The sequence below is a fragment of the Thermobia domestica genome, chromosome 6 (assembly GCF_964235325.1).
Source record: "Thermobia domestica chromosome 6, izTheDome1.hap1.1, whole genome shotgun sequence".
NCBI lineage: Eukaryota > Metazoa > Arthropoda > Insecta > Zygentoma > Lepismatidae > Thermobia > Thermobia domestica.
In genome coordinates this window covers 299980548-299999239 of record NC_137459.1, presented here as the reverse complement: position 1 = coordinate 299999239, position 18692 = coordinate 299980548, and positions in this window count along the sequence as shown.

The following is an 18692-nucleotide window of genomic DNA, read 5'->3' as shown; positions in this document are numbered from 1 at the left end:
ATTAAGTTGTGTACGTAAATTTGTCTCTAAATGTATTATTAAGAGGATTACTTCCACTATTCCATCTAATTACACTATCCGTTGATACTAGGATAGTATAGGTGTAGGATAAATTCTGGATTCTTTGTTGTTACGTTTTATTTGTTCTACAGATTATGCTATTTCTGTCGTGGGATGTACTTCCCGTTACACTTGTATCCCTAATCCTTTTTCTATCGTGTCCTTTGTTTAAATATTAATAAAAAAAAGAGAAAAAATATGCAATGATAGTCCTGGTCCAGTTTTATTTTTAGATACCAGCCTGAAGGCGGTTCTAAGCATTAAAACACAGACAGGAATGCTGAATGTCACCCCTATTTATTTGATATATTCCAGATTACCCCTTACCGCATGCCGTGCCACAGGCACGTAACCAGGATTTCTTGAAGGGGGGGAAAGGTCCGTGACATGAAATACTGTGATCATCACACCAGAGGCTCGATCATTCTAAACTATTTTACTGGAACATATATTGGTTCGATTAACCAGGATTTCGTAACCGGGGGGGGGGGGGGAAGTGATAGGAAATGCTGAAGGCTCAGGAGCTTGATCAATGTAAACTACTTTACTATCAACATATATTGGTTTGTTAGGACAATAAAATGAGGATATGTTGGTAAGTATTTTAATAACAAAATATGAAGAAATTTCGAGTAATAAAAGAATAAAAAAGTATTGAAAAAGATTTTACAATATTTATGTTCCTTTCTTTGTTCGTTCAATAACAATTTTCCTTTCATTATGATATGAGCTATTATGAAAAGTACATATTCACTATTATAAGAAGTACATACTTAATAATGTCTTGTAAAATATTTTACAATATCTACGTTCCTTTTTCTGTTGAATCAAATGCTAATAGAAATCCTTGTCCATATAAATTTTTGTTTTTATTATTCCTTAAACTACTGTCGGTTCCAAATGACAGTTTAAAGGAGTAGTAGAAAATTGTGAAACATTTGAAATAACATGTTTGATTCTGCAAGGATGCGATGACGAAAAATTATGATAAAAAATGTCCACGCTGTTACTCAACGGCACTTCGGAAGCTTGAAATTTCCCTAATTAGTGGCAGAAATTCTGAGAATTCCGCAACTTTTCTAGAAATTTCAATTCCCTGACTCTTCCAGAATATCTCGCTCACCTCGCCACCATGTATTACAAGTAAAACAAATCTCCTCATAAGAAAGAGTAAACAAAAGCTTCCTGTAGTTCTTTTCTTTAATTTTTAACGCTGATCCTTCTTTTTCTCATTTCATTTTGTTTCATCCTTCCTTAATTTGTTTCATTTCTGGTCTCGAAGGGAGGTCCGGATCCCCCGGACCCCTCCCCCTTAGCTGCGTGCCTACGTGCCATGTATGGCACATACCCTTTTTTCACTTTAGCTTTTTTTTGTGATTTTTCAAAGGCATCAAATGACTGTTTTGTCTGCTGTGTGAGATATTGACGTGCATGAATAAGAGAGTTTGGTGTCATCTGGCATGCTCTTTGTGAGTTTTGTGAGTGTCATACATGGCACTTACTTATTTCTCATCGGAATTAAGTGAAAAATCTAAAATTCAAGTTTTAATTCATTTTTCAAGTTCCCATATGAGGATTTCTAATACTGATTATTTTTTTTCGCTAAAATAAAGAAAATCGTGCAGAAAGGGGGTTAAAATGATCTAAACACACACACCAACGGGAAAGGGGGAGGAGAAGCACAAAGAATGATTATATAAATGAATGTCAAAAATAGAATTGTATAAATCACGATTGTTCGGAAAGGGGCCCCGATCTATTTCACTGGCCCCGGGCCCCAGTTTGCCTTACGCCGCCACTGAGTTAGTCAACATTGTTGGTGTAGTTCTGCTGTTTTCCGTTTTCTCAAGTGTGCGTTAGGAAGGCCGCTCCACGAATAGTATTGAATTCTTCCAATGTATCACACGTAAGGAAAAGCAATTCTATGATTGGTGTAGAGTCCACGCTTCACGAGTCGTAGCAGTCACTATATGCACACTGAGAACGCAAGATTAGCAAGTAGTATGAATAGCATAGTCTACCAGATCCCAACTTCTAAAGATCCATCCAAGCCAAGACTTGCCCGCGGTCGTTGTACATTTTGACATATAGCTGGCCCTGCGCTCACAGCAAGCTCTAGAGAAGTGTGACGGTTTTACACTGGGATACATTTTTTTCTTAAATGGGATCAAATTGTCCGTTATGAAAAAAAAAAATTAAAAATTGTCAAAAATTTAATTGCTCTATTGTATTAGTAGCAGTAGATAATAAGTGCAGATAAGATCCTCAGTCATGCGCAGGACCGTGCAATGCGTTCCGCTTGTGGTAGTACGCAACATGAAATGAGGAGGTGTATGCCTAAATGTATCACGTTTCTAGCTCTTTCTAGCAATGTCATGCATGCAACCAACATTACATATTGGTTATGCGTGCTACATAACAGCCGAGGGTAAAGACCTGGTCAATGGAATGGTTGTAAAGAAGTTCCTTAAGAACATTTTTCTTGCCTTCTTTTCATCCAGACATAAGACCCAGCAACTGCGGGTGGATCCAGCTAGAGTACGTTTGTTTTATCTTGGCACGCTTTCCCGCCAGTGCACTTGGTTGGTTTTTAAAGTACTTTCTGCTAGCACTCACGTGAACGTTTTAATCCAATAGTCGTCTTATTGGCTTTGTCGTGTAGGTGATGTCAGTTGTCAGCCAGAACATCAAATGAGGTCATTGCTGTTTGGGGGGTATTTGAAGTGCTTACTTGCCACATGCTAACAAGTGTGTTACAGTGACTTGTGAATAGTGGCGTTTAACTGTGTTTTCTAGCGTATTCTAACTCGCAACTTAACTGGCAAGAACGCATTGCAGACAGGTCCATCCTTTAGGCGGGAAATGTGCCAAGTTAAATAAACATACTCTAGACTCCACAGCAGTTGACTTGAAGGCTGAAATGTTAGTAAGAAGCCCATCTTGTCGTTTCTCACTGGAAACTATCGCAGTCACTCTTCAACAGGTGATCATAGTGTGCGGAGTTGAAATAGGATTATTATTTTAATTAACAATGAAACAAATAAAAAGTCTAATACAGCCGCCAGATAGGAATAAGAACACCATGAAAATTTACATTTTCGCCTAAAAATGAATAAGCAAATGAGTGCCAAGAATAGTTGCTAGTGAAATACCTAATTAATAAAGTATTTAGCATGAGAAAGGAAATCCTCTGTCAGTCCGATCGGACCAAAATTTACAAAGTGATCAGTTTGTAAACGTTGCACTAGATTATGAACAAAGTGTTAAAGATAAATTGGAAGAATGTAAACGACACTAAAATACGTCGCAGGAGTATAATTGGCATTGAAGAGAGGACAATTGAAATAAATCTAGGGAGTTAACGTGTTAAAAAGAGAACAGGAATATTAGGATAGATTGCCTATTAAATCTACAGTAAATTTGTTTCGAGGAATGAAGATGGCAGAGAAGTGCAAGCATTGCAGTTCAACGTCTGCTTTTGCAAACCTTCACACTTTCAGCTTTTATGAGATGAAAAGGACAAAAGTAAAAATAAATAAATAAATTAATAATTGATTTTTGAAAGTAAATTTGCCGTATTTACTATTTTTCAAACTTCAATAACATTTTCCCACCTAATGTTATCTTCGAAAATCTGTCTAAGGTAAGCAAATGCGCAGAGCTGGTCAAGGCCATCCCATCCTTCGCAGTTGTATACGCATCGATGCTGATCAAGATGTTCCACCCCGTCTACAATCTACACCACTTCAGCACTTAGTTACACTGTATCTTCTCACACATCCTGACGAACAAATAGACGAATTTCTATTAGCATATCAACCACCAGACTTATCACCAAACATTTATCCATCTTTTGCACTTTAATTCGCACTAACAAGGGCATCATTCTGTCTTTCATCATGTGTCGAGTCGCCCCGACACAAGAAGATAACCCTTCACCTGTCTAACTAACAATATCACTGTGTTGTGGCGTCTAACTTGCACCTCATCTTTCATCTCATCACACATACATTTCAATAGATATTGTACGTACAATAAATAATGATTCCTTATCAATTGATGAATAAAAATCCCAATTATGAATGAATAAAGACAATAAGTAAATAAATGAAATTAAACCTCTTTGTCCATCCAACTTATCCTTTGTTCCCCTTACGCATAACTCCACTCCCAAGAGAAGGTATTCCCTTCTACGGGTTCTTGCATTGTAAATAAATAAATAAATAAATAAATAAATAAATAAATAAAAAAGGAGCTGGTCTAAAATGTACTTTGAAGACAAGACAACACTCTGAAGTCTTTCTGTTATCACACATTGTGGTTTAAAATTGAAAGGAACTACAATTTCCTTTACACGAAAAAGGAGAAAAACAAATTAATGAAATTTAGCTCATAAGACTTGATGATTTCCCCTTTTAGCTACAAAATCTCACCTTGGCATATCTCCGATCGTGCTCTGGATATATAAATATACACGAAATTACAGAATGTATGAGAAAAAATCGTGTGTGGCGTACGTAAAAACGTATGTTAAATTTGTAAATCATGTAATTTTTTGAACTTAACGTACAGCAAACGTATAACAGAAAACGTGTTTTATATTACTTACCGTATGTGTTCCATCTATAAGTACTTTCCATATGAAACAATATAGACGATCAGATCTCACATACAAATGGGCTTAAATAACATAGCGACGAATGTGACATACGTATATGTATGGAAAATACAAAGACTGCAGTGGCATGATGTAACACCTAAGGGCAGTGCGTATATAGCACATGGATAACGTATTATCCGTACTGATTTCTGTAGTAAGCAAGAGGATTCTGAATATTTGTGCAATATTCCGCTGTAAGGATAACGAATTTTTCTCAGTGTACCTAAAAAATGTATGAATCATAGTACATTTTATTACATCTTTCTCTGTCCTTATTGCTACAAAACATACACAAAAAATCGAATCTTACTCTACTAAAATACTAGGAATGCAATGGATATACCCGATTGCAATGAAATGAGCTGAGCGAGTTTAAACTACGTAATCATGACTTTTTCCCCATGTTAAGTCTATGCAAGCGTTTTTCGGTGATTATTCCTCGATGGTACATCGGATTTTTGATTTCGACCTATGTTCTCACTCAGCACGACATACTCTATCAGCGTGCTAAGTTTGGTTGAGATCGGCCAAACGGTCTAGGAGGAAGCGTTTTTCGGTGATTATTCCTCGATGGTACATCGGATTTTTGATTTCAACCTATGTTCTCACTCAGCACGACATACTCTATCAGCGTGCTAAGTTTGGTTGAGATCGCCCAAACGGTCTAGGAGGAGTTCGCGGACAACCAAACGGCTAACCCGAGTATAAGAGCTTCGCTTCGCTCAGCTCAACTAGGAATGCAATGGATATACCCGATTGCAATGAAATGAGCTGAGCGAGCTTAAACTACGTAATCATGACTTTTTCCCCATGTTAAGTCTATGCAAGCGTTTTTCGGTGATTATTCCTCGATGGTACATCGGATTTTTGATTTCGACCTATGTTCTCACTCAGCACGACATACTCTATCAGCGTGCTAAGTTTGGTTGAGATCGGCCAAACGGTCTAGGAGTAAGCGTTTTTCGGTGATTATTCCTCGATGGTACATCGGATTTTTGATTTCGACCTATGTTGTCACTCAGCACGACATACTCTATCAGCGTGCTAAGTTTGGTTGAGATCGACCAAACGGTCTAGGAGGAAGCGTTTTTCGGTGATTATTCCTCGTTGGTACATCGGATTTTTGATTTCGACCTATGTTGTCACTCAGCACGAAATACTCTATTAGCGTGCTAAGTTTGGTTGAGATCGCCCAAACGGTCTAGGAGGAGTTCGCGGACAACCAAACGGCTAACCCGAGTATAAGAGCTTCGCTTCGCTCAGCTCAATTAGATGTTGTAGGAGATGTATGAAATGTAACAAAGGGAAATAAGTGGTTCTTGGAATATCACGAGGATTGAAGTCTTATCCCAGAACTTTATAACATTCTGGAATACATCTTAGTGCTGTCTGGTAAAAGGTATCTGAGACATAAGGCGGGGTCCAAGAAATTTGGAATATGATATACCGCTTTATAAGACAAGCCTTTGGCTAATCCAAAATATTTGGACTTATTTATTCCAAAATATTTGTTTCTAGATAAATTACTCTCTTAGTTTCCAATTTTTACATTTTTTACAAAAAAAGAAAGAAAGAAAGAAAGAAAATAAATAACTTCACAGACGGAATGTAGTTAGTCGCAATGAAACTGGAAATGTTAGGGAAAATTTCAAAAAATCGGAAAATCGCCAGTTTTCTTGTTCATTTTAGCAATATTTTGTTAGAAAGTCGTAAATTTAAATTCGGGTAGCAAATGCTATACATTATCCCGTTCCCGTTATATACAGTTGCGTATCTACACATATGGCTGCCAGGGCCTAATTCATTCTGAGTTCACGTCTCCCTTCGAAGATATAAGAAACATACTGAAAGCAAGAATATTTGAAGAGGTCCCAGCTAGCGGTCAAAATTTAAAAAGTAAATACTATAGATAATTAAGTCACAATTTGTTCTGATTTATTCATTATGTCTCATAGCTTGTTCCCTCTTATTTAAGGAGAGAGAGAGACAAATGTATAGTTGGGGTTGGGGTATACAGCTTCGCACACACATACTCAATGTCACAGAATCAATCAAAATTCTGTCCTTGCCCCAAATACTTCGGAAAAAGCAGTGGAACTAAATAGATCGTACATTATCACTGAAGAGAAACCTAGTAAAAGATAAATGAAGAAGACACGCAGGGAAGAAATCTATTCTAGCCATTATTTACTGATAGTTTGATTTTTTTAAAAAAAGTGTTTAGGTACTGTGTATGATCACTGGAGAGAAACCGAATGTTAAAGTGAATAGGACTAATTGTAGAAGAAAAATGTAATCAAATGAAACCCATGTAGCGTAAATTCAGACAGGGAGAAACTATGAATAAACTTAACCATATGAGAAAATGCACAAGAGAAACACCAAAGGGGAGAACCAAAGAAGAAAATTCTAGAAAACATAGAGCTTACATTTAGAAATCGCGTCAGTTATAAAGTTATTATTATTTGCATTTTTTTTCAATATCAGCTCATTGTTAAGTTGTGTACGTAAATTTGTCTCTAAATGTATTATTAAGAGGATTACTTCCACTATTCCATCTAATTACAGTATCCGTTGATACTAGGATAGTATAGGTGTAGGATAAATTCTGGATTCTTTGTTGTTACGTTTTATTTGTTCTACAGATTATGCTATTTCTGTCGTGGGATGTACTTCCCGTTACACTTGTATCCCTAATCCTTTTTCTATCGTGTCCTTTGTTTGAAAATTAATAAAAAAGAGAAAAAATATGCAATGATAGTCCTGGTCCAGTTTTATTTTTAGATACCAGCCTGAAAGCGGTTCTAAGCATTAAACATAGACAGGAATGCTGAATGTCACCCCTATTTATTTGATATATTCCAGATTACCCCTTACCGCATGCCGTGCCACAGGCACGTAACCAGGATTTCTTGAAGGGGGGGAAAGGTCCGTGACATGAAATACTGTGATCATCACACCAGAGGCTCGATCATTCTAAACTATTTTACTGGAAGATATATTGGTTCGATTAACCAGGATTTCGTAACCGGGGGGGGGGGGGGAGATTTAGGAAATGCTGAAGGCTCAGGAGCTTGATCAATGTAAACTACTTTACTATCAACATATATTGGTTTGTTAGGACAATAAAATGAGGATATGTTGGTAAGTATTTTAATAACAAAATATGAAGAAATTTCGAGTAATAAAAGAATAAAAAAGTATTGAAAAAGATTTTACAATATTTATGTTCCTTTCTTTGTTCGTTCAATAACAATTTTCCTTTCATTATGATATGAGCTATTATGAAAAGTACATATTCACTATTATAAGAAGTACATACTTAATAATGTCTTGTAAAATATTTTACAATATCTACGTTCCTTTTTCTGTTGAATCAAATGCTAATAGAAATCCTTGTCCATATAAATTTTTGTTTTTATTATTCCTTAAACTACTGTCGGTTCCAAATGACAGTTTAAAGGAGTAGTAGAAAATTGTGAAACATTTGAAATAACATGTTTGATACTGCAAGGATGCGATGACGAAAAATTATGATAAAAAATGTCCACGCTGTTACTCAACGGCACTTCGGAAGCTTGAAATTTCCCTAATTAGTGGCAGAAATTCTGAGAATTCCGCAACTTTTCTAGAAATTTCAATTCCCTGACTCTTCCAGAATATCTCGCTCACCTCGCCACCATGTATTACAAGTAAAACAAATCTCCTCATAAGAAAGAGTAAACAAAAGCTTCCTGTAGTTCTTTTCTTTAATTTTTAACGCTGATCCTTCTTTTTCTCATTTCATTTTGTTTCATCCTTCCTTAATTTGTTTCATTTCTGGTCTCGAAGGGAGGTCCGGATCCCCCGGACCCCTCCCCCTTAGCTGCGTGCCTACGTGCCATGTATGGCACATACCCTTTTTTCACTTTAGCTTTTTTTGTGATTTTTCAAAGGCATCAAATGACTGTTTTGTCTGCTGTGTGAGATATTGACGTGCATGAATAAGAGAGTTTGGTGTCATCTGGCATGCTCTTTGTGAGTTTTGTGAGTGTCATACATGGCACTTACTTATTTCTCATCGGAATTAAGTGAAAAATCTAAAATTCAAGTTTTAATTCATTTTTCAAGTTCCCATATGAGGATTTCTAATACTGATTATTTTTTTTCGCTAAAATAAAGAAAATCGTGCAGAAAGGGGGTTAAAATGATCTAAACACACACACCAACGGGAAAGGGGGAGGAGAAGCACAAAGAATGATTATATAAATGAATGTCAAAAATAGAATTGTATAAATCACGATTGTTCGGAAAGGGGCCCCGATCTACTTCACTGGCCCCGGGCCCCAGTTTGCCTTACGCCGCCACTGAGTTAGTCAACATTGTTGGTGTAGTTCTGCTGTTTTCCGTTTTCTCAAGTGTGCGTTAGGAAGGCCGCTCCACGAATAGTATTGAATTCTTCCAATGTATCACACGTAAGGAAAAGCAATTCTATGATTGGTGTAGAGTCCACGCTTCACGAGTCGTAGCAGTCACTATATGCACACTGAGAACGCAAGATTAGCAAGTAGTATGAATAGCATAGTCTACCAGATCCCAACTTCTAAAGATCCATCCAAGCCAAGACTTGCCCGCGGTCGTTGTACATTTTGACATATAGCTGGCCCTGCGCTCACAGCAAGCTCTAGAGAAGTGTGACGGTTTTACACTGGGATACATTTTTTTCTTAAATGGGATCAAATTGTCCGTTATGAAAAAAAAAATTAAAAATTGTCAAAAATTTAATTGCTCTATTGTATTAGTAGCAGTAGATAATAAGTGCAGGCAAGATCCTCAGTCATGCGCAGGACCGTGCAATGCGTTCCGCTTGTGGTAGTACGCAACATGAAATGAGGAGGTGTATGCCTAAATGTATCACGTTTCTAGCTCTTTCTAGCAATGTCTTATGCATGCAACCAACATTACATATTGGTTATGCGTGCTACATAACAGCCGAGGGTAAAGACCTGGTCAATGGAATGGTTGTAAAGAAGTTCCTTAAGAACATTTTTCTTGCCTTCTTTTCATCCAGACATAAGACCCAGCAACTGCGGGTGGATCCAGCTAGAGTACGTTTGTTTTATCTTGGCACGCTTTCCCGCCAGTGCACTTGGTTGGTTTTTAAAGTACTTTCTGCTAGCACTCACGTGAACGTTTTAATCCAATAGTCGTCTTATTGGCTTTGTCGTGTAGGTGATGTCAGTTGTCAGCCAGAACATCAAATGAGGTCATTGCTGTTTGGGGGGTATTTGAAGTGCTTACTTGCCACATGCTAACAAGTGTGTTACAGTGACTTGTGAATAGTGGCGTTTAACTGTGTTTCCTAGCGTATTCTAACTCGCAACTTAACTGGCAAGAACGCATTGCAGACAGGTCCATCCTTTAGGCGGGAAATGTGCCAAGTTAAATAAACATACTCTAGACTCCACAGCAGTTGACTTGAAGGCTGAAATGTTAGTAAGAAGCCCATCTTGTCGTTTCTCACTGGAAACTATCGCAGTCACTCTTCAACAGGTGATCATAGTGTGCGGAGTTGAAGTAGGATTATTATTTTAATTAACAATGAAACAAATAAAAAGTCCAATACAGCCGCCAGATAGGAATAAGAACACCATGAAAATTTACATTTTCGCCTAAAAATGAATAAGCAAATGAGTGCCAAGAATAGTTGCTAGTGAAATACCTAATTAATAATAAAGTATTTAGCATGAGAAAGGAAATCCTCTGTCAGTCCGATCGGACCAAAATTTACAAAGTGATCAGTTTGTAAACGTTGCACTAGATTATGAACAAAGTGTTAAAGATAAATTGGAAGAATGTAGACGACACTAAAATACGTCGAAGGAGTATAATTGGCATTGAAGAGAGGACAATTGAAATAAATCTAGGGAGTTAACGTGTTAAAAAGAGAACAGGAATATTAGGATAGATTGCCTATTAAATCTACAGTAAATTTGTTTCGAGGAATGAAGATGGCAGAGAAGTGCAAGCATTGCAGTTCAACGTCTGCTTTTGCAAACCTTCACACTTTCAGCTTTTATGAGATGAAAAGGACAAAAGTAAAAATAAATAAATAAATTAATAATTGATTTTTGAAAGTAAATTTGCCGTATTTACTATTTTTCAAACTTCAATAACATTTTCCCACCTAATGTTATCTTCGAAAATCTGTCTAAGGTAAGCAAATGCGCAGAGCTGGTCAAGGCCATCCCATCCTTCGCAGTTGTATACGCATCGATGCAGATCAAGATGTTCCACCCCGTCTACAATCTACACCACTTCAGCACTTAGTTACACTGTATCTTCTCATACATCCTGACGAACAAATAGACGAATTTCTATTAGCATATCAACCACCAGACTTATCACCAAACATTTATCCATCTTTTGCACTTTAATTCGCACTAACAAGGGCATCATTCTGTCTTTCATCATGTGTCGAGTCGCCCCGACACAAGAAGATAACCCTTCACCTGTCTAACTAACAATATCACTGTGTTGTGGCGTCTAACTTGCACCTCATCTTTCATCTCATCACACATACATTTTGATAGATATTGTACGTACAATAAATAACGATTCCTGATCAATTGATGAATAAAAATCCCAATTATGAATGAATAAAGACAATAAGTAAATAAATGAAATTAAACCTCTTTGTCCATCCAACTTATCCTTTGTTCCCCTTACGCATAACTCCACTCCCAAGAGAAGGTATTCCCTTCTACGGGTTCTTGCATTGTAAATAAATAAATAAATAAATAAATAAATAAATAAATAAAAAAGGAGCTGGTCTAAAATGTACTTTGAAGACAAGACAACACTCTGAAGTCTTTCTGTTATCACACATTGTGGTTTAAAATTGAAAGGAACTACAATTTCCTTTACACGAAAAAGGAGAAAAACAAATTAATGAAATTTAGCTCATAAGACTTGATGATTTCCCCTTTTAGCTACAAAATCTCACCTTGGCATATCTCCGATCGTGCTCTGGATATATAAATATACACGAAATTACAGAATGTATGAGAAAAAATCGTGTGTGGCGTACGCAAAAACGTATGTTAAATTTGTAAATCATGTAATTTTTTGAACTTAACGTACAGCAAACGTATAACAGAAAACGTGTTTTATATTACTTACCGTATGTGTTCCATCTATACGTACTTTCCTTATGAAACAATATAGACGATCAGATCTCACATACAAATGGGCTTATATAACATAGCGACGAATGTGACATACGTATATGTATGGAAAATACAAAGACTGCAGTGGCATGATGTAACACCTAAGGGCAGTGCGTATATAGCACATGGATAACGTATTATCCGTACTGATTTCTGTAGTAAGCAAGAGGATTCTGAATATTTGTACAATATACCGCTGTAAGGATAACGAATTTTTCTCAGTGTACCTAAAAAATGTATGAATCATAGTACATTTTATTACATCTTTCTCTGTCCTTATTGCTACAAAACATACACAAAAAATCGAATCTTACTCTATTAAAATATTAGATGTTGTAGGAGATGTATGAAACGTAACAAAGGGAAATAAGTGGTTCTTGGAATATCACGAGGATTGAAGTCTTATCCCAGAACTTTATAACATTCTGGAATACATCTTAGTGCTGTCTGGTAAAAGGTATCTGAGACATAAGGCGGGGTCCAAGAAATTTGGAATATGATACACCGCTTTATAAGACAAGCATTTGGCTAACTGGGGGCTCCGTCCCAAACCCCGTGTTTGCTCGGCCTACGGCCTCGCATTTCTTATTTATCGGCCTTTGCATCAATAGTGAATTTTGTGAACTTGCTGTTCATATTTCTTGAATTTGCTCATCCGGGGGCTTTGTCCCCACACACTGTCTTTGCTCGGCCTAGGGCCTCGCACCTCTTGAACCCACAATTCTATCGTTTCTTATTTCAACTATTTAAAAGATAAGATTTTGTATCCCAAGAAAACATTCATTTAAATAGTATGGGAATTTCTTCATTCCCATTTAGACCCCTAAAAACTTAAAAATATTCACTTTTGGCAATTTTTCTATCGGTTAGTCCTGGAAGGCTACAATCATGCGAAATTTCATCACTCTAATCCTGCCGAAAGTGCCTAAACATTTTGGGGTGTAGAAAACATTCCATATAAATAACATGGGAAAGATTTTTCAATTCCCCATAAAACCACTCTACGGTTGGAATTTCTTTTTATTTCTGATGATTCGCTTCGGTAAACCTAACGAAAACGTACAAGCATACCGAATTTCAAGTTTTTATTCCAATTCTAAGTACCTACAACATGAGATTATAGGTACAAAAAAAGGCCATTTAAATAACAAGGGGACATTTTTCATCCCCTCTTTAGACCCCCTAAAAATTAAAAATATTAACTTTTGGCAATTTCCCTGTGGGTTTGTCTCGAAAAGCTACAATTATGTGAAATTACTCATTGGAGCCCTACAAGAAGTTCTCAATAATTTGGGGGTGTAAAAGATGTCCCATATAAATAACATGGGAATGATTTTTCAGTTCCGTATAAACCACTCAGAAGATGGTTTTATTTTTATTTTTGGATCTAAAGATCCAATATATTTCACGCAAAAATTTTCTTGTACGCCTTATATCTCGAGAATTACATATAGTGTAACCAAACTAAAATTAACAATTTACTCAGGAGGTCTATGATGTGCTTATTCCGTAAAAAATAAGAAAACTCGATTTAGGTGCCGTTCAAAAATTTTGTGGCACAAAATTCAATATATTTCATTCAATCAAATATTTTCTTGTACGCCCCATATTTTGAGAACTACATATAGTGTATCTAAACCAAAGGTATCAATTTAATCAGTATGAAGTGCTTATTCCGTTAAAAATATGAAAACTTGATTTAGGTGCCGGTCAAAAGATTTGTGGTCCCTGATCCACAAAATTCAATATATTTCTATCAATCAAATATTTTTTGCGCCCTACATCTGGAGAACTACATACATTGTAGCCAAACCCAAACTATCACTTAACTCAATATGATGTCCTTATACTGTAAAACATACGAAAACTCGATTCAAGGGCCGTTTCAAACTTTTGTGGCCCCTGATCCAAAAGCTAAATATTGGCCAAGATCGAAATCTTTTGATGCATTTTTTGGTCATTTTTATAATCCCTTTGGGGTAGTTACGGTACAATTTGTTCCACACGGGTGTTTCATGGTACATTGCGTTATAACTCTCTTATTTGAGCTTTTTCGTCCGTTTTTTTTTCAGGTCCAGAGGCATTGTAGAAGACCTTACGTATGGTTTCACACCTTCCTGCGTCGAGACATAGGAGGTCATAATTCTAAAATATATATTTTCTTTTATTAAGCCTATGTTCATTTTTTGGCGGGCTTATTTTTGCACGTAGATTAAAATTTTGCACAAACATTTAGTCCACTGAGCAGTATTTACCAGATTTTTTTTCCAGATTTCTGCGTTAAAACACGGGGGATCCAGAGGGGCAAAAAGTTGCAAAAATGGATATTTTTACCAAAAAATCCTTTCTTCGGGATTTTCCCGCCTTAGATACATGATGGAGACATGTGAATGGCACCGCCTGAAAGGCAGTTCTATTCGGAAGAAAATGATGTGCAAACCATGATCCTAGGGTAATTAGGGATGTGTCAGGGAATTTTTACAAAATATCCTTCTGTATACGGGAATATGGGACATTTTCAGTTTTTTTTTGTGCTTATTTTTGCACCTAGAAGATTGAAATTGCGTACAAACATTCAGTCCACCGAGTAGTATTTAACAGATTTTTTCAGATTTCTGCGTTACAACAGGGAGGGTCCAGAGGGGCTATAAGTTGAAAAAAGGGATATTTAGACCAAAAATCCCTTTTTTCGGGATTTTCCCGTCTTAGATACATGATGGAGACATGTGAATGGTGCCGCCTGAAAGGCAGTTCTATTCTAAAGAGAGTGATTGGCGGATTATGGTCCTAGTGTAAATAGAGATGTCTCAGGAAATTTTTTTACCTGAGATCATGGCGTTTCGCGGTAATTTGGGGCATTGTGGGGATTCTTGATAAAATTTCTCCCGCCCTTAGTATTCAAGATAGAAACTTGAAATTTAGCACACACATTTAGTACACTAAGTGCTATGCATCAGATTTTTTTCAGATCTCTACGTTCACAGGGTCGTTCCAGAGGGGCCCAAAGTGTGAAAAAAATTCCCCCGAAATTTTCCCTTTGACATCAATTTTCCCTCTCCTTGTATATAGTATGAGCATACAAGTAGTATCATTTGAAAGCCAGGTCCATTCTGAAGAGAATGAGGTATGAACCATGATCCTAGGATAAATAGTGACGATGCAGTAGCTGCTTGACTGAAAGTCTAAAAAATACCCCAAAAACCCAGGTACCAGAAAGGAATAATTCTTGTTACTGATTTACTTCGGTAGTGCTAACGGAAATGTGCAAGCATACCGAATTTCAATTTTTCATTCCAATTCCAAGTACCTAAAACATGAAATAATAGGTAAAACAGGCCCATTTAAATAACATGGGGAAATTCTTCACCCCCTCTTTAGACTCCCAAAAATTAAAAATATTCGTTTTTGGAAATTTTCCTGTGGGTTAGTTCCTGAAAGCTACAATCATCCCAAATTTAATCATTATAGCCCTACAGGAAGTGCTCAACAATTTATGTCAGCTCATGTAGTTTTATATACAGTATGGCGTTAAATTCGTTGTACAAAAGCAGAAGAGTAATTCCTGAGAGTAAAACAAACAAAAAAGTTCCTATAAACATAGGGCGAAAACCACATCGTTTGCGTGTTATAGGCTGCCGAAAACATGAAAAAATGAATTCTAAAGGTCCATAGCTACAAAATTATGGGACCTAGTGTAGTCGGGTCAACACTTCACTTAGGAACTAGTATGTGCTCTATCCAAAAATACATGTTTTAGAATCCTAAGGTACTCAGACAACAATTTTTATGAAGGTAGTTGGAGAGTACTTTATATCATAGGCCCGTAGTCAAACTCTCTCTATAAAAATTGTTGTGGAAGCACCTCAGGATTTCGAAACACGCATTTTTGGATAGGGCACATACTAGTTCCTATGTGAAGTCTTGACCCGACCAAGGTAGGTCCCATAGTTTTGGAGCTATGAACCCTTAAAATTCATTTTTTCATGATTTTCACAGCCTATAACACGTAAACGATGGGGTTTCCGCCCTATGTTAATTGGAACTTTTTTGTTTGTTTTACTCTCAGGAATCACTTCTCTGCTTCTTTACAACGAATTTAGCGCCATACTGTATAGGGGAGAGTTCCCGATATCGCACGGGTTTCTAAATCACACCACCCCTAGTTTAAAAAGAGTCCTAGTAATAACAATACATCTGGTAGTTAAATTAAGTACTTAATCATATTTCCAAAATTACAGAGTAAAGTGGCGAGTTCAGTAAGTTATGTGTGTGTGCAGTTGCAGTACAATATAATTGAAGTTTTCGTTACTAATTTTCGGGGTATTTCACAGTAGAATCGGGATTAAGGTAAGAGAATTAGCTTATGTTTCAATAAGTAGTAATAAACAAAATACCATTAATATTATAGTAACAAACTCAAGTTATTCTTCTTTTTTAATTTGTGGGGTATGTAAACAATATTGTTTTTTAAAAAATGGTATAGTTTCCCAAATTGCACAACTACCGTGTGTCCGAAGTCGCACCATGGCTCCCGTGATGAATTGCTTTTCCTGGTTTCTTTCTCTTTACAATTAACACAAGGTGGGTACATGGAAATATGGAAAATGGTCTCCGGAATCTATGAATAGTGCTTTGAATATATATATATATATATATATATATATATATATATATATATATATAAAATAAAGTGAGGCTGTCCAGCCCAATAGCAGGAGGGAATAGAACTACCAACGTGCTACCACAAAGAACAGGTCCTTACAAAAACACATCTTGAAGAATAACGGCAAAAGCAATCAATAGTATCCAAACGTGTGGAGAGATCTAATCTTTCTGAATCGGCAGCTAGGTCTGCATGTGCTTCAGGAAACCTTAATACCAAAAAGTGTATTAGAAAGTAGATACATCCAAATCACGATGCTCCGAGCAACATATTCGCAGTGTTTCAAATATGGCTTTTGAAATCAATGAGCAAGATTGGTTTTGCGTCCTTTATCAACAAAATTTAGTTGAAGATATGATACAGAGTGTTTTGTGTAAAGCCTGGATACATTAGTCTTGTGCGGGTGTTTCAGGAGATGAAGTGCATTCCAATGTGATTTTTGTGCACATAAGGTGAAGCTGTCTGTTTTCCATAAATATAGATACTTTACGTTTCATAGGCTTATGAACAATATTGCTTATTGGATCAACAATATAAATATTTTTTGTTTAATGATATGTTCTTCCTCGTATTAATAACTCTGAGATAAATGAATGCGATATATCATAGAATTATTAATTTGTCTTACTTGTACGTTGCCTTTCTACTTAGCTTATTTCTAATGTGTTATTTCTGTGCAATGATAATAATAATAATAATAATAATAATAATAATAATAATAATAATAATAATAATAATAATAATAATAATAATAATAATAAATGTAAGCTATCCATGTTGAGTTATTAATGCTTTCACATTCTGAAACTGGATTTTCGGTTTGCTTTTAATATGTTAAATTCTGGGCACTCTGAAAAAGTCTTGGGTTCCCCAAGATAAACTGACTGCGTACACCCCTACGATGACTACAGTATATAATTATTAATAATATATTAGGCCACGATCGAGATTATTTTAGTAATTCAAGATATGTTATGTTATAACTGATGTGTTAGCTTGTGCACATGATAATAGAAACACGTAACACTTATTGTGCTAAATGTGAATTTAATTCTCCGGATGCTCACTAGATTCTTACATTTTCATACATTACCTTTCGCATCCAGTACTGGGTTTAGAAACAATAATTATAATTTTTGAGAAGGCGATAAAATACAATTTAAATATTTCTTTATTTCTTGGAATATGCGTTGTCTGAAGTTAAATTGAATTTATAAATTTTCTCAAATATTCAACAGAACCATCAAGTTTATTAGTAACATATAAAAAGAAAAGGAACAATTAACGAGCTGTGTCTTGAAGATATGAAATTGTAACTATTGAACGATATAATTTCTCTTACGTACTAAGATGGTCTTTCTTAGCACTAAATATGAAAAAACGAGGGAAAAAGTGATTGTAATATTCTGTAGAATCCTTCAGCTAAATTACTTGAAATCAACTTTCATTCTTTCCTTTCTTCATTTGTTTCCTGTTAATTTTCTTGAGGATCTGCCAGTTGAAGGTTTCCCTACATGACAAATAGAGAGTAACGTTACATATACTCTATGTCCCCAAAATCCTTTTCTTATCTTTGGTTACAGGAAAATATTACGTTCCTGCTGATGAAGTATATTGTTACTTAAGAAATAGAATCCGTATTACTTTATAAAATTAAGGTGTCTGGAGGAACAACGATACAATTACTTCTGAATAAATTGTATAGAAAAGGCAATTATAAAAGGCTTCAGCTTATTTTACACCCACCTAGGTAGACAGAAGAGACAATTTGAAAGGATTTAGCTACTTTTTCAACTATCTACAAGGGCAGAAAAGCCAATTAAAGAACTTCAGCTCGTTTTATAGTGCTTAGTACGACAGGAGAGGTAATTTGGAAAGTTTTAGCTCAGTTTGCTGAAACCTAGGACGTTCTGTGCACGTACCTCGTTGTTCCACTGAACTTCTCACAAACAAAAGTTACAGTAATTACTGAGAATCCCTTTTCTCTACCAGTGTTTCTACGTTCCACTGACAACCCCACCTTTTGGAGCTTCTCCCACTGTTCCTCCGAGGCCAAGGGCGCACATTAGGAGGCAAGGTGAAGCTCTCGCCCCTTCTAGAG